Source organism: Diadema setosum, chromosome 6, assembly GCF_964275005.1.
Source record: "Diadema setosum chromosome 6, eeDiaSeto1, whole genome shotgun sequence".
NCBI lineage: Eukaryota > Metazoa > Echinodermata > Echinoidea > Diadematoida > Diadematidae > Diadema > Diadema setosum.
The window spans coordinates 15,170,908-15,195,215 of NC_092690.1; the positions used below are offsets into that span (position 1 = coordinate 15,170,908).

General features: G+C 39.7%; 1 protein-coding gene across 4 annotated transcripts in view; it reads left to right on the plus strand.

Annotated features, from left to right (window-relative positions):
- LOC140229440 (dixin-like) overlaps positions 1 to 24,308 on the plus strand; it is a 236,782-nt gene that overhangs the window by 73,523 nt on the left and 138,951 nt on the right. For 3 of the 4 annotated variants that reach the window (XM_072309691.1, XM_072309693.1, XM_072309694.1), the window contains exon 1: positions 10,984 to 11,091. The exons of the other annotated variant lie outside the window; for it this stretch is intronic. The gene's annotated coding sequence lies outside the window, so the exon portion shown is untranslated. Of the gene's footprint in view, positions 1 to 10,983; positions 11,092 to 24,308 lie in introns of those variants that run through there. 4 annotated transcript variants of the gene reach the window in all.

A 24,308-nucleotide genomic window follows, 5' to 3' on the forward strand; every position in this document is an offset into this window, starting at 1 on the left:
AAACATATTTTACTTCGAAATCAAATGGAATATGCAACCTGAATATGAAATGTGGAATATGGAACATGATTAAAATAATAATAATAATAATAATAATAATAATAATAATAATAATAATAATAATAATAATAAAAATGTTAGTAATAATAATAATGATAATAACAATAACAATAATACACTGAAATAATGATAATAAGACAATAGGCCAATGCAAATGAATGGGGAGGGGTGCTATGATCCATAACTAAGAGTGGGCGGAAGAGACGCAAACAGGTACTGGATTGTTTTAATGTTTAAAATGAAATATCTATGATAACGAAGCTATTTGAAATAAGTAACCTTGAGAGTAACCTTGACATGACGGACAAAAAGATTCACTATCCTTGACCGATAAACTTTTTCCCTTAATTCCCTTGAGTCATCCCCATGTCAATGAATTATATAAAATAATAATGAAACTGAATGACTATGATCTCCCCTCCCTCAAAATAATAATAATGATAATAATCATAATCATAATCATAATCAATGATTATAATGATAATAAAAACAATGAACAGTATCACTGAGATAAACAGGCAGAAACAAGCAGATAAATGGATGGTTCTATGATATATCAAACCAAGTTTTGGTGATTAAAGACAAAAAGGAGGGAGCAATTGAAGACAAAAATATTATATTTTTCTCTCATAACGCGGGAAAAGAAATAGGAATGAAAAAAAAAATGCGATGCCTTGAGACCAGCCATGGATTCCCTCGGGTGCCTGCATGGATGCAAGAGCAGGGGGTATAATTAATATCAAAGTCAGTGTCGATAGTATCTCCCCGTTCAGACGGGAAGAATCTGTGGGCAGAACTTTCGGAGAATCTCATAAGCGTTTTTTGGTGATTTTTCCCTGAATGTTTGTTTGTTTGTTTGTTTGTTCTGCGAGGGTGAATATGTGTGTAGGGGGATGGTGGTCATGGGTAGAAGAGAGCACAAGTAACGAAAGAATGAGAAAACTCTTCTTTTTATTTCATCAATAAAAATGTGCAAAATCGTATATATGAGAGGAAAAAAAAAAAAAAAACCTCAGACCCGTGGATTTCCACGGGTGCTGCTAGTATATATATATATATATATATATATATATATATATATATACATGTATATATTATACATTCATATATACATATATTATCTACAAACGGCAGTTTTGGGACTGTAAAATGTCAAAATTTTCAAGCTCGCTCGCTTCGCTCGCTCGCATTTTAACCGTTATGCCATTCTCCTGATGTTACTGCCAGTAATTGCCAGCAGTTGCACCCGGTGCGCCCCCCCCCCCCCCGAATTTCCAAAGCGAAAAAATATAGCTACAAACGGCAGTTTGGGGACTGTAAAATGTCAAAATTTTCAAGCTCGCTCGCTTCGCTCGCTCGCATTTAATCGTTATGCAATTCTCCTGATGTTGCTGTCAGTAATTGCCAGCAGTTGCGCTCGGTGCGCCCCTCCCCTTAATCTCTAAAGCGAACAAATATAGCTACAAACGGCAGTTTGGGGTAATGTCAAAATTTACAAGCTCGCTCGCTTCGCTCGCTCGCATTTTATTCGTTATGCAATTCTCCTGATGTTGCTGTCAGTAATTGCCAGCAGTTGCGCCCGGTGCGCCCCGTCCCCTTAATTTCTAAGGCGAAAAAATATAGCTACAAACGGCAATTTTGGGACTGTAAAATGTCAAATTTTTCAAGCTCGCTCGCATTTAATCGTTATGCAATTCTGATGTTGCTGTCAGTAATTGCCAGCAGTTGCGCCCGGTGCACCCCCTCCCCTTAATTTCTAACGCGAAAAAATATAGCTGCCAACGGCAGTTTGGGGACTTAAAATGTCAAAATTTTCAAGCTCGCTCGCTTCGCTCGCTCGCATTTAATCGTTATGCCATTCCCCTGATGTTGCTGCCAGCAACTGCCAGCAGTTGCACCCGGTGCAACCCCCTTAATTTCCAAAGCAAATACATATATATATATATATACATATACATATATATTATTATATAATAATAGCTACAAACGGCAGTTTGGGGACTGTAAAATGTCAAAATTTTCAAGCTCGCTCGCTCCTCTCGCTCGCATTTAATTGTACAGTTATGCAATTCTGATGTTGCTTCCATGAGGTGCGCCCCCCCCCCCCCCATGTCTTGACCATGGGCGTAAATCCCGGGGGGGATGGGGGGATATATCCCCCCCTGAAATGGAGGAGGGGGGGATGGCCTGTACAATCATCCCCCCCCCCCCCTGAATTTTGAGGGGAAAAAATGGAGGAAGCAGAAATGTGATTGTATCAATTTTGGCATATTGCATGACGTTTGTACGCCGGCCTTCAGACAGGTAACAGAGCTGAACAGTATTCTATCTTGTAGGAAAATGTATAATTTTCTCAAGCGCTCGCTCGCTTCGCTCGCTCGCGAAGAAAGTAACATCGACATACACTGTAAGGTATGGCTCAGGCGTTGACAACGTCAAATAGTATAGGTCTACATGTAAACATGCTATGACGCGAGTAACTGGGGACCATCTGCAGAATATGTACGAAAACATACAAACAAACAATAACAACAACTTTATCGCCATAATTGAATCCCCTCCATTTCCTGAATCATTCCTGAGAAACGACAGTGACTGATGACTCAGTCAGGATACATCTATGGGCATACCAAGGGAAGATCAGGGACGTCGAATCTATGGGGGGCAAATGCCCCGCCCCAAAGGAAATGTTTAGACAGACAAATCATTTATCCCCCAAGCAATTCCCGAGATGATGACAAATCTCGAATTTTCTTAATGGAAAATTGTCCAAATATCGCCAGAATTATGCATCAGATCGTTGTATTGCAATCATGAACATGCAAAAGGTCCGCTATACAGGATAAGGGATAAACTTTGTACACTATGGTCTTTTGACATAGACGTATATTCCCTAATTTATCAAAGAGTGTGTAGCAGATCTTTCACTTAACAAAAGCAACCTAATATGTATAGAGGCGTCGATGGGGGGGGGATGGTTCTCAAATAAAAGTGGGACAAACAAAAGCGAAAAATATAGCTACAAACGGCAGTTTTTGGAGTGTAAAATGTTAAAATTTTAAAGCTCGCTCGCTCCGCTCGCTCGCATTTAACCACTATGCCATTCTCCTGATGTTGCTGCCAGTGATTGACAGCAGGTGCACCCGGTGCGCCCCCCTTAATTTCCAAAGCGAAAATATAGCTACAAACGACAGTTTTTAGGACTGGAAAATGTCAAAATTTTCAAGCTCACTCGCTTCGCTCGCTAGCATTTAATCAGTATGCCATTCTCCTGCCAGTAATTGCCGGCAGTTGCGCCCGGTGTGCCCCCTTGATTTCCAAAGCGAAAAAATACAGCCACAAACGGCAGTCTTTGGACTGTAAAATGTCAAAATTTTCAAGCTCGCTCGCTCCGCTCGCTCGCATTTAACCGCTATGCCATTCTCCTGATGTTGCTGCCAGTAATTGCCGGCAGTTGCACTCGGTGTGCCCCCTAAATTTCCAAAGCGAAAAAGTATAGCTACAAACGGCAGTTTTTAGACTGTAATGTCAAAATTTTCAAGCTCGCTCGCATTTAATCGCTACGCCATTCTCCTGATGTTGCAGCTGCCAGTGATTGTGAGCAGGTGTGCCCCCCCTTAAAGGACAAGTTCACCTTCGTTAACATAAGGATTGAGAGAATGTAGCAATATTAGTAGAACACATCATTGAAAGTTTGAGGAAAAACGGACAATCCGTTCAAAAGTTATGAATTTTTGAAGTTTTTGTGCAGTCACCGCTGGATGAGAAGACTACTGCAGTGTATGATGTCACATGCGTACAACAATATAATGAAAATATAAAGAGAATTTCACAAATTTTCATCTTTTGAAAAAAGTACACATTCCCTTGTCTCGTTACTGACATATGTTATGGGTAATATTATTCCCATTGCCTTTAGAAAGAGGCAAGTCAAGTGCTATTTTATTATGCGAAAAAAAGTGAAATATGTTGAATTTTCTTTACATTTTCTTTATACTGTTGTACTCATATGACATCACGAGCCTTAGTAGTCTCCCCATCCAGTGGTTCCAACACAAAAGTTTTAAAAATTCATAACTTTTGCATCGATTGTCCAATTTTCCTCAAACTTTCACTGATGTCTTCTACTAATATTGCTGCATTCTCTCAATCCTTATGTTAATGAAGGTGAACTTGTCCTTTAATTTCCAAAGCGAAAAATATAGCTACAAACGGCAGTTTGGGGACTGTAAAATGTCAAATTTTTGAAGCTCGCTCGCTTCGCTCGCTCGCATTTAATTATTATTCCATTCTCCTGATGTTGCTGCCAGTAATTGCCAGCAGTTTTCGCCCGGTGCGCCCCCTTAATTTCCAAAGCGAAAAATATAGCTACAAACGGCAGTTTTTGGACTGTCATTAATGTCAAAATTTTGAAGCTCGCTCGCTTCGCTCGCTCGCATTTAATCATTATGCCATTCTCCTGATGTTGCTGCCAGTAATTGCCAACAGTTTTTGCCTGGTGCGCCCCCCTTAATTTCCAAAGCGAAAAAATACAACCACAAACGACAGTTTTGGGGACTGGAAAATGTCAAAATTTTCAAGCTCATTCACTTCGCGCGCTCGCATTTAATCATTATGCCATTCTCCTGATGTTGCTGCCAGTAATTGCCAACAGTTTTTGCCCGGTGCGCCCCCCCCCCCTTAATTTCCAAAGCGAAAAAATACTAGTACAGCCACAAAGGACATGTGGGACTGTAAAATATCACAATTTCCAAGCTCACTCGCTTCGCTCGCTCGCATTTAATCGTTATTCCATTCTGATGTTGCTGCCCGATTGCCGGCAGTTGCGCCCGGTGTGCCCCCATAATTTCCAAAGCGAAAAAATACAGCCACAAACGGCAGTCTTTGGACTGTAAAATGTCAAAATTTTCAAGCTCGCTCGCCCCGCTCGCTCGCATTTAACTGCTATGCCATTCTCCTGATGTTGCTGCCAGTAATTGCCAGCAGTTGCGCCTGATGCGGCCCCCCTTAATTTCCAAAGCGAAAAAGAATAGCTACAAACGGCAGTTTTTAGACTGTAAAGTGTTAAAATTTTCATGCTCACTCGCTCCGCTCGCTCGCATTTAATCGCTATGCCATTCTCCTGATGTTGCTGCCAGTGATTGACAGCAGTTGTGCCTGGTGTGCCCCCCTTAATTTCCAAAGCGAAGAATATAGCTACAAACGGCAGTTTTTGGACTGAAAAATGTCAAAATTTTCAACGCAAAGAGATTTCACCGTAGGAGGGGGTAACCCCCCTACCATACCCTCCCCTCTCGCTTGATTCGTTCCCTCACATAACCGCTCCTCCTAAGATCAAATCCTGTCTACGCCGATGATAGGCCCCATTATTTAGTAGGCCTTCACAGTGATGTCGCACAGCAAGAGCTGAAATACCACGATTTTGTCATTCAATAATATTTGTGAATATTTCATTTTCTTATTGTTTTTTTTAAAGAAAAGAAAACAAAATTTTCACCACAAGACCAGTGAGCACCAGATCGCTGAATTTCAGGTCTGAAAATGCAAAATCTTCCTCGTGTGGGAGAGGGATCCTATCCCCCCCCCCCCCCATACACACCCTTCTCCCGTTCGGTCGTTCCGCTCCCTCTCACAGATATTTCCACAAAAAAAAAATGTTTTCATACTTTTAAGGTCTGATTTTCCGCCGAAAGTCGTCTGACAAGCAAAAAAAAAAAGCAACAAGAACAAAAAGTCTTTATGTTGTTGCTGCCACTTTTTTCCCAATTCATATTTCATGCAAAAGAGTGGGGCATCCGATCCCTGTAAAGTGTGTGTGTGTGTGGGGGGGGGGGAGGGGGGCACAAAGCTTCTCCACCCCCCCCCCCCCCCCCAAAAAAAAAAAGGCTGCGCCGGTCCGGTTATGGGCTTGTAATCGTGGTGATGGTGACCATCCCCCCCACTCCTCAGTATGGATTTACGCCGTTGGTCTTGACCCACGGTACGCCACTGAACACCCCCCTCTAAAAAATCCTGGGTACGCCTATGAGTGTATGTGTGTACGTATGCATACACCGTGTTTCATGCATTTAACCATGCCAGTGTATATGATATTGTTGCACAGTAGCATGTTTATTGTCGTGAAGAATCGTGCATTATTATGACTGAATGAGGGATGAATGCAGCGGTGGCCATCACTGAACGTTGCTCGCACGGCTACCAAACAGAAAAATACGCTGAATTATCGGCTTGGCTACGGTTCCATTGGGTTTTTGGCCGCTATAGACAGGTTAATATCTCCCGCGGGAAACAAAATTTGTGGCCGCTGGCCGCGTTAGAGAGGTGGCCGCTATACACAGGGTCTTTAACAGGGCTTTTCTCTCGGGGGGATTTTGCAGTGGCCGCTATAGACAGGTGGCCGCTATAGACAGGTGGCCGCTAAGGCAGGTTTGACTGTATGTATATATATATATATATATATCATCTATCTCAGAATTTTGGCCTGTCTGACATTTTATGGTATGCAATTGGAAAATGACGTCACTGTTTAATGACGGCATTTTCCAAATAGTGCACATTTGTGAAATTACGTCACAAAGCAATTTTGCATCACGCGTTGTTTCGTACCTTCACTCTCTGCAATGTTACCGTATTTCTAACAAAACAACCGAACCATACGGTCCCTGCATCTGCATGGGGGATTCCTCCACAACATCTACCAGACGATATCTCGCCTCACATTTCCCCTTCTTTTGTTATTTTTTTTCCAAAATATAAAAAATATATATATACTTAAAATCCAAACAATAAAACAAACATACTTAGAATATGCGTAAAATTCGAATTTCTGGTTAAAACTATAGGCCTATTATACATATATAGGTGCTTCCAAAAGAAATAGTTGACGTTTATTGTCCAAAACATACAATTACACACTGATCATGCAGAAAAGACCGGGACTGATGAGATAGCATTGGACAAAGGGTATCAGAGATGATAGCGTAAATACTATAATCAGGCCTGAAACCTGACAGAGCTTATAGCACTGTTTACAAACAAAAAAAAAAGTTTACCGGTACATGCTTTGCACAGAAAACACAAGGAGGCAATAATCTGTCATTCAATATGACATGCACAACGATATGCTATTTCTTTGCCTATTTTGATGGAAGAATTACGGGGAAACTTTAGGCACGTGCGTTTTATAAACTATAGTGAGCATTTATAGTAATGCTGAAATTATTCATCTTTCAGTTGATTGAGTGATAGTGTTATTTGCAAGTCTGTATGGTGGACTTGTGCCATGGGACTAGGGTCTTCAATACCAAATCCTCGATGAGTGGCAGGAAATGCGTGGATGATGACGATCGATTAACTTATTAAGTCTTTCATCTTCGAAAAAGTCATGTAGGATAACAATTATTTATAAGTTCTGAAATGCCTACACATGCAGACCAATTCGGGATTTGCAGCTTCACACGTAGCTAATCCTTATAATTATGTAAATTCAGGTGTTAATCTCTTCAAACGTCAGTCTTTTCAGCGAAGGACCGGAAGAATAGAAGAACATCCATTTGTCAACTAATTTTTCAATGCTTTGTTGCAAACTGCCCCTCAGTATACGAATTCTAGTTGTAAGCAACTAAACGTGTGCTGTGATTAAGTACTTTATTAGGTAAAAGACATAATGAGTTTTGCGTTTGCTTCTATGGGCCGTTTATAGTAGCGACTCACTATTGCAAAAATCTTGTCGAAAAAGAGCTGATCGTGGATGAAGTGTCTCGATGCTTTCTATATCACTGAGAAGGTGACGGAGGTGAGCTGCCAGAGGCAAACGCCAATACTGCTAAACAACAACAACGGCAATAAATGGGAACCTAGTGAAATGTGATTATCTCATGCGTTATATCTCTATGTGGAAGTCATTTTTTATATGCCGTTGTCGATATGCAAATTAAGGTTACAATCCTCATGTCAAACCTGTTCTTTCATGAACATCTCAAAAATTACACGTCCCAATCACGTATACTGAACAGATTACCTCACCTGTCAGTCTTGGCAAATGCGAGCTTAGATCATCAGTTTTGTTGTCGTTGTAATAGCACTGTTTTGAGAAACGTGGCAAACTGTAAAAACGAATATACAACAATTTGTTGTTGTCATTGTTTCCCATCCACAGTGATTACAGTCTACTATCTGATTCTCACTTGAAGTGATATGTCGCTTTTTTCGTGTCATTACATGCACATGCAAGTTTGGAACATACAGGTAACAAACAAATAAAAACCAACAGGGCTAATCATTAATGTGCTTAGAAATAGTAATGGATATGACATTCAATTTGGAATTAAAGTGACCGAAACGATTGTGTAGAATGAACTTGAATGTTGTATATTAGTGGAAACAATTATTTAAAGGTATAGTATCAGTGAACCAAACGTTTAGCGAAGAGAAATGATTTAAGTTGCCTGCAATGTTGTCTATATTGCTTACAATGAACGAAACAAAAAAAAAAATCTCTCTATCCTAATAAATATTTTCCGACAAATAAATAAACTCATACCATAGGTTCCCGTTTACTCTAAACAATGAGTTTCATCATTTGACATTACAATATGCCTCCTACATCATGACACATAAACATATCTTAGGCCTATAGGCTACCTACGAATAATGTACTTTGCCTTGAAAGTTTCTGGTTAAAACTATATACGGACAGAGGTGACTCAAAAGAACTATTCACTGATGGGCGCAGCCCGAAGTGAATAGTGCTTTTGAAGGCGCTGTTTTGACGCACTTAATGTACTAATCAGTCACCATTATGAACTACAGTAATTCAGTAATATTCCTAGAGAATATTGTCTGCCACCAGAAATGGAACAACCCAGCAAATGGATAAAAAAACAACAACAAATGATTACGGACGGATATGAACTTCTTTTTGGCATCTCAAATTAGTAACCGCCCACGAGTCATACAGCCAATGATTACACACTATAAGCAAACAAGCCCATGATACCGACACAGAAAACCCCGTGCTGTAATATCGAAGTCGTGGGCTGTTTTCACCAAGTGTCAAACTCATGGGCCTTATTTTCCTTTAGGTCCTATAGTTTCGAACTCATGGGCTGTAGGTCCCTATGTGTCGTAGGCTGCAAGACTCATGAACTTTTTTTTTTTAATGATGAACTAGTGGGCTGTAATATGACTCGTGGGGTGACCCCTAATGATTTTGCCTATAAAAACTATATATCATTTTCATTAGGCTTTCATTCTGTTTCGCCACTTTCTTTTCAAAGAAATCACTCGTTATTATCGATTGATGTGTACATTCATATATCAATTCATTCTCTCACTATAGCTCATAATTTGAAATTATTTGGTTTATTTCAACAACCAGTATGCCAATTGAATGTCCCTGGATGTTACGGCATTGATAGAGTCAGGAGTGAATCTGTGCCTGTCATGGTTTGTTTCGTCCATACGCGTAAATTTAACACAACCAAGGAAAAAAAAAAACAATGAATAGATACAGGAATAAATTTATGAACCAATAGATTGATAGTAAGTGATTGACATGAAATTTCAAGATTATATACCCAATTGAAATGGAAGCTTTTTGATACTAAAACTGAAGGCTTTGCTAAATGTTTGCTAAATCAAAGACTTTTTCCCATTACACTCATGAAGTGTCACCATTCATCCATAATAACAAACATACTGTGGCAACATAATAATTGCAGTACAATTCCATTGAAATAAATATTTACAAATAATTACAACATTAGCTTTTATTGCTATTCTTTCCCTTATTCGAAAAAGAAAAACTGCAATCGAAGACTTGTCTTTTGCAACTGTTAACTAAATGTATCTTTTACAGGACTTGGCGTTGCCTATTAGTATAATGCAAAGAAGGTTGCCAGAAAAAAAAAGAAATCAAAATGAGCTACTGTAGGAATGTTTACAGCTATGATGATCATACCAGGGTTCCCACAGAAATTTGAAAACAGAATTCCATGACTTTTCCATGACTAAATTGTTGCTTTCCATGACTTCTTTTCTGGCACGGTTTCCAAAATCAGACACGTTATGATAGCCTCCACCTCCCCTCACAGCCATCCGTTCCACCCACTATCTTACTCATGACATGTACATCTATTATCATTAGTATATGTCCCGTCCCGGGAGTTATGTAGAATTTGGGATGTCACAAAACTGGGAAAAATGGAAATCATGAACACCAATTATAATAGCAGAGTATGATCACAGAGTATGAGAGTTGCGAGACACGACAAACTGGAAAGCTGCCATAGCCAAGAGGTAAATGCAATTCCGTGACTTTTCCATGACTTATCACAAATTTTCCGAATTCCCTGACTTTTCCCTGACTTTCCGTGACCACAAATTTTTCCAGGATTTTCCATGACTGTGGGAACCCTGTCATACTAGGAGGCCTTGGAATCGATTGCAAATTTCCATTAATAATTTCCATTTAATGAGAAAATTTTAAATAAATCATCCGGTTTAGTATCCACACACAGCTGCAACAGGGATTGATTCTCCAGGTTCAAGGTTCAAAACTTAGGATTCACTTTTGGGGATTTTGGGTGACTGTAGACCACCAGGCAGACCACATTATGAATCCATCGCAATCGACGTCTGGCAAAATTATAATGTTTGAACCGTGTGATGGCGCTTGCTTATACGAATGACAAACAACCTCAACACGCAGGCGAGGCCGAGTCGGTGAAAATGAACGACGGACGACGTGACTCGGTAACTTCGTACTGTAGCTGTGTACGTGTGTGCATTCATTGTGTATGCATGCCATCCGCGATTCTTCTGCTGCCCTGGCCCGAGCCCCACGCATAAATGCGGGATGTACGTTATACGCCTACCACACATACAACACACAGCAAGTGTTTGATGAGATACTAGTAGGCCTATAGTAGTATTGTGCAGTGGAGCAAAGAAAGGCGTCTCGTTTCTACGACAGATTGTGGACAAACCGGATCTTATGTTATGATCGTAGTGGATATATTTTGCTGAAGTGTGAGTATATATTCCAAGTAATTTCACCGCTGATTGACATTTGGTAACATCCCATAGCCATATTTATCACCCGAACACAACGCAAAGTGGCTATAGTGGGGTTCCTTAGCTCTAAACGTACGTGGGGAATGCATCTGTTTGGAAAGGTTCAAGGTGCGAGTGAGAGCGGAACGTTGAGTGAACTCGCGCCCGTTTCTTCGGCGGGTCACCCCGGCCCCGCCCGCGATGATGGACGGACGACGCAAATAGAATAATATTTTGACTCGTCTTGAACGTAAAGAAACACGTCCCAGAATTACTAATGCCTACAATACATGATGATGTACAGATGGTGCCTTTCTTATCTTTTTTTTTCTTTTTTTTAAAAATCAGCCGTATTTTTGTTGAGTGTCGCAATTTTTGTCTTCAATGTGTATTGTGATTTATTTTTGCAGTCACGCAAGTTAAAGTCAGAATCCTGGCCTGATCCTGCAATTTGCGTGCTTGCAACATTGATGGAGTGATTTTTTTTTTTTTTGTACTTTGTATGAGGAGAGGTAGATAACAAGTGGAGATAGATCTAATTGATACAGTTAAAGGGGCATAGTCCCGGTAGTGTAGATGGCGCTGTTGATGCTACTGCCGATCACCGTTAGCATTGATACGAAGATTGCCGAAATTGAATTGTCATCAAGAGTGAAAGCGCGTAGGTGTTGCTAAGTAACGTTGCCTTTGTTGTCTTCTCTGCGCATCACGCAGTCTGTAGTAATGCCAGGGTGCGTGCATATGTGCTTCTTATTATGACATCACAAAAGAAATTTGCTAAAGCTGTCATCACCCTGAGCCGAATCATGAGCCGAACTGTGATCGGACCACTGACACAGTGGATCGGACTTCTTCGGACTCGGGAAAGTGGGCCAAAGCGTAAGCGCCCAAGAGAAGTCGATAGCATAGGTCTCTATAGGAAACTTGCGCCGTGCGCCCGCGTACGCATTTGACTAAAACACCGGGACCATGCACCTTTAAGTCTAGACACAGAAAATAGTCTTGATCCAATATCTTATAGGTAGGGCCTATCTTAATTGTAACTTTGTGTTAGAACTAATCGTAATCACCAATTGTGAACATGCATCAGCATGGTCTGAGAGAACAATCCACATCCATGGATCATCCTTTCGGTTCTTAAGTAAACCTCTATTTAAAGGTGACTGTTAGCTAGCCCAGACACATTTCTAGATTCTTCTACATCAGTGCAAACTCACTGCTCTTTGCACTATGAATTCCTTTGGCTTGCCTAGTATTGTGATGAGATCACATACTAACTGGATTTACAATAGACTTGTGGAACTGAGTGACAAATTGCCTTACATTGATGTAATAAGCACTGAATTGATCAGTGTTTTAGTAGTAGCCTTGACAAAAGAAATCATGGACATACCTTGAGCAGAATTCAAACCCATGACCTCCTGATCACCGAACTGGTGTCTTATCCACTACGGGTGGCATTAGACCACCAAGCTTCCGTTTAACGTCCAGTGCTTGTACAAATCCTTATAGCATGTAGATCTACTGCATAATTATTCAACTTGATGAAATTGTTGCATTGAGTTGTTTTCGTCAATTTGAATTTCATACAGACTGATCTTTTGATCTAGATGTAGCCTAGGTCCAAAGTCAGTGTGAACATTTTGCAGCACTATACTCACATGTCTATAGCACTTTTGTATCCACATCATGTTCTACCTTTCCACAAGAGTCAAGACCAATTTTAACCTAATCTAATGATAAAACCGGAGATCAGGTAAACCTAAACCTGAACCTAAAAGAAATCATGAACCTAACCATAAACCTAGTAAAAAAAAAAAAATTGTAATATTAATGATTATGAAAGAGCATTAGCACCCATTTTTGCAATGCTGCACATCCAGCAGACATCATTTCCTGTTGGAAATGCTCAGCAAGTAATTTGTGCTCACCTTTTTGCAAATTCATTCAAGAAAGCTTGGACTGTTTACCTGTCATTTTGTTGTTAAGTATGTAAGAATATATTTTTAGCAGGCCTTGTATAATCTCCTGTTGCTGCCGTCAGGAGTATCAAGGAAGTTCAAGAGATTAGAGTTACAACTATCTTAATATTCCCTGTGAACCCATGTTGGATACTACCACTGAAAAATTCAGAATTTGAACTTGAAGTACCAATACAATGTATGTGCCAACTGGATCTACCTCACAGACAAGAAGACAATTGATTCATGTGTCATTGTATAATGACCAGCCATTTTCTGAGGAAGATATGTCTTCATGATGGTACATGTACCTTTTGCCATCCCTACTTGAGTTGAGCAATACATAATGGTAAAGACACAGGGATGCAGGATTAGAAATTGTGCAGAAATGTATGAAATAAAGAAAAAAATTACTTGACTGGGCCTGTCTAGTCACTAATCTGACATATAATCTGTGAAGAACTATGTCTATACTGTCTTTAAGATTAAACCATTTTATTTATTGGAATTAAATAGGCAAAGTTATAAAATCGGTAGATAAAAAAATCCATTTGTTCTGAGGAGTTTTATAACTTTTTTTTTTTTTATTGTGATGGTTTTCCTCCAAGACAGACTTGACCATTTGTCCCTGTATACCGTGCTTGGTGAGGTACCACACTCTTCTCAATTACGTCTAGTTTACAGTCCTAGATCAGCAAATTTTAATCAAAATAATAAAATCAACATTTGATAAACAGAGTGTGCTTACCAGCTGGTTGGTATCAAAGATTTGGGTGGTATTTTCATGGGAAAAGACAGCTACCAGCTCGTTGGCATGCTAACAATACGCTTTATAGGCTTAGCACTTAAATAACTGAACATTGGCGAATGCATCCATTAGCCATTCATGTGGGTTCCCATGGGTAGAGCACCCCCCCCCCCCCCAGTATTGGGTATGACCAAGGAGGTGATCCTCTCACCTCTGTGGTTTGAGAGCCTTCAGTCTGAATAGAAGGATTTTGTGAAACCAGATGTAATCTCCATGGAACCTAATCCCCAATGATATAAGGACAGACTGATCTTTTGGTCTATATAATCGGCTATCCAGGAGGGTACAGTTTCGAACACTTTCACAACATACCAACATGATTTGCATGTGTCACATTCCCTTCTTGTTACATTCAAACTCTCTTCACTACACTGATTTGCATATTATTTGTACCTTTTCTAGCTATCATGTTATATTGTACCAGGATATCTATTCAGTTTACTTATAAACCCTTGAGGATTAAAAGCAGAAACCCCAGAGCAGATGTGTTCCTGGCGGTCACTGAGTGTAGAGCCTGTTGCCTACTTCTCTGTCCCTGTATTGGAGGGATAGCAAGCAATTTAAATACTAGACATCCTACAACTCAAGTCATTTGAATTAATATGAGATGGATGTGGTACAAAGGTGAAACAGTATTGATCTATGATCTTCTGTCATTGATATTAAAGTACAGGTATGTAAACCAGAAATTCAGTATTTCTGAATATGCAATATAATCTATGTTTCAGGGTTTTATGAAGTCTGAGAAAACTTTTGAAATTATAAAGTATATTGGTGAATGATGTTGTTGTTGTATCTTAGGGTAGAAAGGATTACTTGAAAATGATGGCATTTTGGGGAAGACTAATTGTAGGGATATACTCATTTGAACAGGCCAGTGTATTCTGAAGTGTTTCTGTCCGGAGAAATGTTAGAAAAGGAGTGGAATCTCCTCAAGAGCAGGGAATAATTTTGCTTCTCAAAATTGAATAGCAGTTTTTGTCGATGGACCTACATTTTCAACAAAATGGTATACAAGTGTATGTAATGAAACTGCTATGCAAATTACATTTTGTATAGCAGTCATACCAAAATGCATAGCAAATTGCTATGCGATACCAGGAAAATTATTCCTTGTCTTCCCAATTTGTGCAAATTTATGCGTGGGTTCAATAGCGTGATGGTTAATACTTACATGTGGCACTCCACTGGTTTTGATGTTCCATGCTCCAAGACATTCTTCTGTCAAGTTTTGATATGGAGACTTAAGAAATGCCTCTTGATTTTCATAATTCAAAGAGATACTGTATTTCAGAGGAGGGTTGAAATCCTGTTTGGAACTTTTTGATATGTTACTGAACAAATCCTTTCAGTTTTTCTTCAAATTTTCTTGTTATCAATACCCCGGGACTGAAAAAAAAAAGAATATATAGGGAATAAGTTACAACACACATCAGTTCAGTGCTTATTTTAGTCAATGTTGGGCAATTTGTCAATCAGGTGCAATAAAAACAACTCGACTGAAGAATTTCATGAAGTTGAATTATTATGCAGTACCCATTGCATGCTATAAGAATAAGAACAGGGAGGTCTCTTGTCACCTCCCTGATTAGAACCAGCACTTAGCTGTTAGGCAGAAGCTCGGTGGTCTAGTGGAAAAGACGCCTGTCTGGAGATAAGGAGGTTGTAGGTTCGAATCCTCCTCGAGTATGTATGCCTATGATGTCTTTTATCATGGCTGCTACTAAAAATGCTGATCAATTCAGTGCTTACTTACATTGATGTAGGGCAATTTGTCAATCAGTTGCAAGAAAAGAATATTAGTGTCGCCTAAAAAGTTTTCAACATTTAACCATCTCACACACATTTGTGCATTATTTTGTTTGCCAGGTTTGGTATGAATGTGAAATCTTTTGAATTAAATAATTGGCTAATGCACTTTTTGTTTGTTTAATAAAATTTTACATAATAAGGAAGTACAATTTTTTTTCTGATTTTTTTTTTGTTCGCTTGTCCCGTTTTCTACACACTAAATAACTACTGCCAAGAATATAAAAAAGGGACAGCGAATTGCTGCTCGCTCAATTTATCGTGCCTGAGGAATGATGCATGTATTTAAACAGAAACGCTGTCTTTTGTCAAAGCAATTTATTAACACCTTTGATTGAGTGCATTTTTAACTTCTCTTCACAGAACATGGTTACAAAGGAGAGATGCTATTCTTCTCCTTTTCTACCATTTCCTGATATTTCATCTGTTTTTCTAATCATTATCTGACTTAGCAGACCTCTAACTCTTTTATATATACCTTTTGTAAATATTCATGTTATTGTAAATACTAGGATGAATATACTATATATATATTCATTTTATATAGATTTTATTGAATATAAAACCCAGAGCAGTTGTGTTTCTGGCAGTCACTAGGGGGTGAACCTCTTGCATATTGTATACTATGCCATAATATATCTAGCGAGTCTAAATTTTTGCCAATCAGGACTTCCCGACGATTTTGCGAGCAGTTGGGTTAATTCACAATTGTGGAGTACTGTACTAAACAGAGAAGTGTATATGCGAGCGTCACATTTATATTGGGATCAGTGTTATTAGTTTCGTGTGCCTTTAATTTTACGAATAGCACCTGACTTGCAAAATATGCGAAAATAAAAACACAAAATATTTGGCATACAAATTCTGTGTTCCATGCTAGGTACCCTACATTACCAAGGTGAGCCACTGCTAGTGCTATCAGCATAAATACTGTAGTAGATGTAGAGCCTTATTTTACTGAAAAAACATATTCTTCAGGTATGTATTAAGTAGGAACACCCACTGCAAAGAGATATTAAAGGGTGTGTACAGTTCTGGTCGAGGTGAGGATTTAGCTTTTAACATTTTGCGAGATATTCAGAAACCACTCTGAGATGTCAAAGAGCATGCAGCTCTAAGGTGTATCAAAAGTTGATTCGATGAAAATCGGTTTTGAAATGGCTGAGATATCCAAAAACAAGGTGAAACCAAGAGATCCTAATAAAGTTGTGGCATGTCGCCTTTTATTATTAGCACTTTTTTGGATATCTCAGCCATTTGAAAACCAATTTTCATCAAATAAATGTTGAATCCTTCTTAAAATTACATGCTCTTTCATATTTCATAAGAGGCTTTTCACTATCTCAATGAGGAATGTTCAAAACATGAATCCCCACCTCAACCAGTACTGTACAGTCCCTTTAAGTAAACTCTTGAGAGTACATGTGAAACTTGATGAGCTATGATGTACACTTGTTGTCATAATTACATTGATCAGTCTGCCTGTTGCCACAAGGCTCTGAGTGTGCAAGCGATACAATGCATGACATAGAGGGCACTCTAGTGACCACTCTATGCAATCCCCTATTATACAAGTCCCACCTTTTTACACTGTTGAACATCTTTAATGAATGGAACATCCTTTAGAAAAATCTAATAGCACAGCTTTTGAAAATGTTACAATGTGGTAATAAATATGTGTTTGGCCCAAATTGCATTTGCAGTGAGAAAAGGCTGTGCCAAGCCCGGGCTGAGCCGGGGCTGAGACTACCTCCAGAGATTGGCCAAATGCATGGCCGTTTTTGGTACCACCTTTGGCTTTTTGAGTGTTTACAGTGAAAGGAAAGCTGGGCTGAGCCTTGGCTGAGCCTAGGCCGAGCCCAGCCCAGGCCGAGCCCGGCATTTTCACTCTAGAAAACAATGTCTAATATCCCGTTTAGAGTCCCACCAAACTCGGCACAACCTCTAGAGGTTGTGCTGTGTTCATGCCAGACGATGGGGACTCTAAACGGTCTCGGCACAAATCATCTAGCACGAGTCTGGAGTGAGTATGGCGTGAGTCTGGGGTGAATGTCGTGCTAGACAGCCTAGCACGAGTCTAGCACAACCTCTAGAGGTTGTGCCGTGTTCACGCCAGACGAGGGGACTCTATAACGGTCTCGGCACAAACACGGTGTGAACATAGTCTGGTTTCAGACCCTTTGCCAGCTATACTCCTTTTACAAAATGCGCCCTCCGCGGATTTTGTCACCATCCTTAACACAGTCACAGTTTTTTGCCAAAGGCTTAGGCCCATCAGCTAAACCTGCAACTTCTTTTGTTGTTAGAAGACGTTAATATTCTGTAAAGGAAATTAGTGCGAGAAGACAGTCACACGGCACACACTGCCAGTGACCAGCACTGTTTGTGGTGGAAAAACTGCCCTTCCGCTGGTTTCCATAAAAATGTATGCTGGACCTCACTCTAGACAACAGCAGGACTCTAAATGGGGTCTCTCTTGCCACCCACTGAGTTTTATAAAAAATGGCACATTCCCCTTTCCCGCTGCCACTCTCGGTGTACCGCCGTTGGATTCCCCGGTCAATTCACCGGGAAACTTCCGGTGAAATTTTCAGTGCCATCTTTTCACACCTACGACAATGCTCTCTGTGAATTTTGTTTGCAACTTTCCCCTAGACGTGTTTTCTGCAAGCACCACGGCTGATCCCAGTGGAAGTGTGTAATATAGCGCGACATTTCGTGCGCTAATTTTAACATGGTACTTTACTAGTGGTTCGTACTCGTAATTCTCTCCCTCTCACAGAACTTAACTCCAGAATAGTTAATTCAACTGCAACATTCAGCAGGACAAAAGACATGGCAACTCAAGTACTAATCTCAGTTTTGCGCAGCACTTATTTGTATACGGTATGCGTACAATACAACACGATCCAATACAATGCCGGTGTGTGTAACACGAACGAGATACTAGTCGTGTGTATGTTTACATACACGCATTACGTGTGGATTACTGTAATTTGCTAGCTAGCGAAAAACGTGTGCATGACCGGAAACAAAACATGATCTTTGACATAATCTACATACTTCGCCCGGTGTTTCACCGCGACGACCTTTCACGCTGGGCGTTCCTAAGTGAACCACCGGTGGTTTCCCGTTGAACTGTCGGTGTTTACACAGGACGCTTCTAGGGTAAAAATTGCCCAAATTTTAATCGGTGTTTCACCTAGGCTTTCCCTAGATTTCAACCGAGTTTCGTTTCATACTGCGGGATTAAGATTTCCTTCAGCGGGAAAGGGGTATAATTTTCATCTAGCATGTCCTCCAGAGGTCCTCCTAGACAGGGGGACTCTAACACTACAGGGTATAAGTCCACAGAGATCATGGAGAAAGTGACAGTCCAGAGGGAAGACTGCAGTTCAAGCAATGCCGAAATCACAGATTATACTGTACATGAAAGCAATTGTGTGACTGATAGTGTTTCTGATGTGAGTTTTCTGCCGGATGCTTTCATGTTCATTGATTGAGTATTACAGATGGATGAGCAAAGCAGCTATTTTACCTGTAGTCTACATGAATTTCGACTACTGGTACAACACTATTAAATCCAGTCACTACCTGGTAAGCATGCAAGCTGTGATTGTGAGCCCTGTACAACAATTTCTTTTCAGACTTGGTGCTGGGGATGGTTTAAGCAACTGTTTCTTCCCAGAGACTAGTCAATAAGGCATGTTCTACTAGACAATACTTATTCTTAAGGCACTGTTTTCGAGACTGAATGGAAAATCAATAGCTACAGAATGTCAAATGGTCATAAGAGAATAGTCATGACTCCACTCCATGTCTATTCTCTATGTCTATGGTGTGTGACATGCTTTCTATGCTGTGGGGAAGGCATCATACTAGTGACAACTGTGTTAACTATCAGTACTGAATGTCTCCATAAGAAATGTTCATTAGCTACTACTCTATAAAGTTTAATATCATAAAACACTTCACATTTTTAGCAGCTTTGGTAGAGGTAATTGAATCAAAAGACAGTTGTGACATTCTTCACCACACTGTCATGTCTGTTTTATACTGAATTAGGGCTTTGTCTGAGTACACAATAGTGGAGTGGATGCTCCACCCTCAACATTAAGTTTTTGGTTCTGTGCATATGTTTGAATGTTGAACTACCTAGATGCTATTTTGGAAGAGATCTATATGTTCGTGTGCCGGGCTGAGTTGTCCACATGCAGAGTTATCATTTGTTGCCTGTATCCTATACAAAATATTGGCTTTGTTGCCTTTGCTTTGAGCTAATGGAAGTATTTCTTGATGTATTTACATGCTGTAAGGTACTAGTGTGGGTGTTAGATGATAAAAGGTGTGATATCAAGTCATTTTTTTGATATATGTATTATTGTGCATGATTAAAATAACAAGGAACAGGTATCAGTCATTTGAATATTTCTACATATCGCAGTTAGTTACTCTGTCTAGTTATGTGGTAAGGTGTTGGAATCCAACTTTAGCCAAACTGATGCTATTACCTATGTTTATTTCACAGATGTCTCCCCAAAACACTCTTTTAGTTAGTTTGCCCTTGCTACTCAGCATATTTGAACACCTGAACCCTAGTGTTACTGGATGGTTAATGCTGATACAAAGACCTTTAAACAATTTTCTCGGTTATCTATACAATGTTATTTCAACATACATATTCTCCACTTCTAAGATTCAACTCACTCAACATTTGGAAACATACAAATAATGACATAATGTGGTAGTATGAGAAGATTTTAATGAAAGACATTTACTGTTTGCTATTTGTTTTGATTGTTACAACAAGATGGAAAGAGCAATGGAAAAATAATTGACTTCTACATGTACAATAGATAGATGTGATGAGTATTCAGAAGTGCATGTCTTGTACATGTTACCAGTACACACAATGTATATGTCACAGTCTCATCAAACATAAGACTAAGAAGGCAGCACTCAATGTGTAGTGTATTGTATGATAGATAGATCTACAGTAGTGGGCACTTTTCGATTTGCACGTTGAGACTAGCGTCACCGTGCTATGACATATTTTTTACGTACTGCGCATGCGTGAGTGTCGACCCCGTGCTCACCACCCAATTTTCTGATGCGTTCACCCCGTTTATCACTGTCCACCCAAATTCACTCGCGCCACACTCACGGTGCCTTGTCTATGATGTCGTGCTCCTGTCGCGATAGACAAAATCGCGCAAAAGATCATGATAAATCTCAGCAAATCAGTGCTCAGTTCACCCGTTTTCCTATTTCTTTTGAGAGAATATTGCTAATTTAATCACATGAAAGTTAATGAATTTGATACATCACAACAGCACTGCTGACATACAAACTACAGCCTCTGGTACCTACTTTATTTGCCTGCTTTTACCGTCCTGGGATTTGCAACTGGGTGCCGTAGTCCCACCCATACATTTACACGTAATGCTACATGCAATCACGTCTTGCTGCTTGCGTACTCTGCAGCCTTACCATGCATCGTGTTTTAAAATCCACATAATTCATCCCAGAATACTTTTTTGGCATCTACTCAAAGACAAAGTCTATATTCAACAAGTGAAAAACAAGTCACAAATTCCACATGTATATGCACCCATGGCACAGGTACAATTTACAGTGTAGCCTACTGCACACGCCACGAGACATGACACCCCAAATCAAAATGTTTTTCAGCAGCGGGTTGATGTTGGGACGTGACGCCTTGACATGTACGCCTGTGAGTGGCATCACATCGTTCTCGTTCACCCAGTCGAAAAGTCCCTATCAACAGTATCAAACCAACGGGAACATGTGTGAGAGGGAGAGATGGGTGAGAGTAGAAAAGACAGGGAGGGTTTTACATGAGCCTCTTAAACCTTCATGAAATCTTTCTCTTTCACTTAACACTTGTGATCAGATTTGTAATCCATTACAAGAACATCCAACATTATAATGTGCCCCATTCAAACTCCTGTGGTGCAGCTGCCCGCTTGGTTCACACAGCGTAGACTAGTAGATCACATGGTAAACCTAATCACAACAGGACATTCATACTCATAGAGAAAGTGAGATACCAGTAGTTTCAATGTGAGTATGAAAACCTGTATTCCCAAAATAACTGTTCAATGTGTACACTATTCATCTGACACAAATGTACAAGATTATGATATGCTTATAAGATGACTACTAGTATTCCCTCTTGCAAATAGGGCTTTGCTGTATAGCAGCAATCTATAGTCCTCATGTTAGACTTCAAGTATCATCTTGTTTGCATCTAACAAAACTTCATTTATGAGAAAAATTTGGCATTCCTGTGTATTTTGTTGCACAGGATTAATCTTTACCAGTTACTAGTTGCTCATGGATGTAAACTTTATTGCCAAGGCCCATCTAGCACTACAGAATGAGAGGGTGATGCTGTATTGTGACCCAAATCTACAAGATGTTCTGAAAGTAACGTGTGTTGGTCCCATGAATACAGGACATCCCACTGGATTTAGTTTCCCAGCCAGTGAAAGCAAACAAGGGAAATTTGAGTTTCCTGCTTGAATAAGGTTGCTATCAGGCAGAACTTGTAAGGTATCCTTACAATGTACTTAGTAAATGTTTTTTCAAGATCTTACTCTTCTAAGTAGGATGGAGAATTCTGACAAATACTGCGACCATTTGTTTGAGCTCTCTTCTCACCTGTTAGACTACTGTTGGTTTATGCTCTAAGGCACTATGTCATTACTTGTCCTTTGGGAAGTGTGATTGTGCGATGGTCACTGCAATTGTGTTAGACTCCTCAGCATCTACAAATAAGACTTTTTGAATAAGCAGCTCTTTGACTCTGCAACCTCTTTTGCACACAGGGTCACATGTCTTACGAACTGAACACAGATGCCAAACATGGATTAAAAAATAATTAAAAAGTATGAACCTTTGAAAATGCAATAGGAAATCTGGGAAGTTGCACTTATAACCACAACAGGAGATGTCTCATGTAAACAGAAGGTATGATGTAGGACAAGAAATTCAAAGTAAAGACACATTTCCTTTGAACAAACAAGTTAAAAAGATAAGGGGCAGTATATTCCAAGAATTTTGTTGTTGTTGTGAACTTATGAATTGTGTATCCCTTTTTGTATCCCTTTAAGCCTACATTTATCTCTGTATCTATGATGCAAAGGCCAAACAGACATGGACAGGTCATGTAAGCCCACAGCAAACCCTATATTGTGCTTACCAGATAATCTGAAACTGCTTGAGCAAGAACACTTTCACTGTCCCTCATTGATATCTAAAAATGTAATCTTTACCAGAAGATCATATATGATCACAGGGATTTTACACAATATATTTCCTTATGGGAACAGCTACTTTCCAAACAATCCCAGATCGATTCTGCACATTGCATGACCAAAACAGTCGCTGAGTGGCAGTAAAGATGTAGTTTGTGGAACCACACAACTGGGTTGCAGTGCATGTGCTGGTGCTACTGACTAGCACTGCCAACCTCTATTCACACATGTATGCACTTTATCTTTTATTGCACTTTTATCTCTGAATGTCCCAGCATGTGTGTAGTACCTGTTACTGTGGATATTGATTGGTGGGAAAACTGTGCATGGTTCATTGTAATATACACACACCAGGTTTGTGTGGAAATGCAAATGGAAGAAACACTAATTCTCCCCCCCCCCCCACCCCCAATTGGGTGTCACTGCAGTTGCCAATGTTGTTGGTCTCTGTCCCCAGATGTTTCCATTTTTATAAAGTTTCAGGAGGAAAATTGCATGGAGATACTGTAAAGGAAAGGTCATTATAGATTTATAGATTGTATTGATCACGTAATAGCACATCCCATCATCAACACCCATAGAAACTGTCTACAGAAGCCATTACTATCACTAACCAACAGGTGAAAGCTCCCTTTCATTCATCTGACCTTGATCTTACCTTCTAGCAGACATGTTAATTACAGGACAATAAAGGATCTTTGTAGGCAGTCAATACAAGGATTAGTGGCTTCCTCAACAACTGCCTTCAGAGAGTGAATCTTCTCTGAGGATTAGCCTTTCATAGAATGATGGTAATAGACAGCACTCACAGAGACAGATTGAGGTGAGCTATGACAGTAAGCTCTCTGTGTGCATATCCATGGCAAGGTGGTAGGAGGGATTGACGGTACGGGTAAGGCATTAATGACAGAACTGTAATGAACTCATTGGTACCTTTCAATGTTTTTTTTTTTTTTTTTTTTTGCTGTTACTATTGTCCTCTTTCACTGTTTTCTGTATAGTGTTTTCTTTCCTCTCTATTGCCCATGAACATCTTTGTTTTAACTGAATTATGCTCTATAAAAAAAACCCAACACTATTATATGATTAGTGTTAAAGTATGTTTCATAATCACATCTAGATGGGATTGAAATTTACCCCCTGCAGAACCCCCCCCCCCAAAAAAAAAAAAACAAACAAACAAATGCATTTGTCATCATGTTACTAACCCCCTGTTCACTTGATATGGTAACCGCAGAGCTTTTTTGAGCCAGAAACTGCTTTTTGTAGAGTTGATAAACACAAAGTTGTCATGAAATTTGTGTTTATAGCTCAGACCTCTGTGCATCGACTCAA